Source organism: Oryctolagus cuniculus, chromosome 6 (assembly GCF_051225735.1).
Source record: "Oryctolagus cuniculus isolate XC-2025 breed Fujian yellow rabbit chromosome 6, ASM5122573v1, whole genome shotgun sequence".
NCBI lineage: Eukaryota > Metazoa > Chordata > Mammalia > Lagomorpha > Leporidae > Oryctolagus > Oryctolagus cuniculus.
This window is the reverse complement of record NC_142872.1, coordinates 53112251-53112903: the sequence shown is the minus strand read 5'-3', so window position 1 is coordinate 53112903 and position 653 is coordinate 53112251. Positions and strand designations below refer to the sequence as shown.

Genomic DNA, 653 nt, shown 5'->3' with positions numbered 1-653 from the left:
TCTACTAAGGGTCTGTGCCATTATTTTTATTTTATTTTTACCTTTCAATTCTTCCATGTGTATACCTGTCTTTACATGTGAACATAGTACATATCCTAGTTGTTGCTATATAAGGAGTTACAGCAAAGAAAGGTGGGACAAAGCAAAGTAGCCAAACACCAAGTGAAAACAGTGCACACAAAAATACGTAAAATTAAGACTACATTAAGAAAATGTACAGCAAATAGGTAAAAGCAGGCAAAATACTTCATTAAAAAGAGTAAATCTGATAAGAGCAGATACTACACTTGATCTTAGCCAAAAGGCCGAGTGGGAGTAAGAGAGGGAAGAGATGTGCAATTCGGGACATGCTCAAGCTGACTTGCCTCAAACGATAGAGTTAGAAACATACCAGGGGATTCCAATTCAATCCCATCAAGGTGGCATGTACCAATGCCATCTCACTAGTCCCAGTGATCAATTTCTGTTCACAATTGATCATAATGATAGGACTAAGAACCAAAGGGATCACATAAACAAGAATAGTGTCTGCAAAGACTAGCTGACAGAATCAAAAAGGGAGAGAACGATCCAACATGGAAAGTGAGATACACAGCAGACCCATAGAATGGCAGATGTCCTGGACAGCACTCTGGCCTCAGAATCAGCCCTTA

General features: G+C 39.4%; 1 pseudogene; it reads right to left on the bottom strand.

Annotated features, from left to right (window-relative positions):
* Positions 1 to 209: 209 nt before the first annotated feature.
* LOC127490898 (U2 spliceosomal RNA) lies at positions 210 to 317 on the bottom strand (annotated as a pseudogene).
* Positions 318 to 653: the final 336 nt, after the last annotated feature.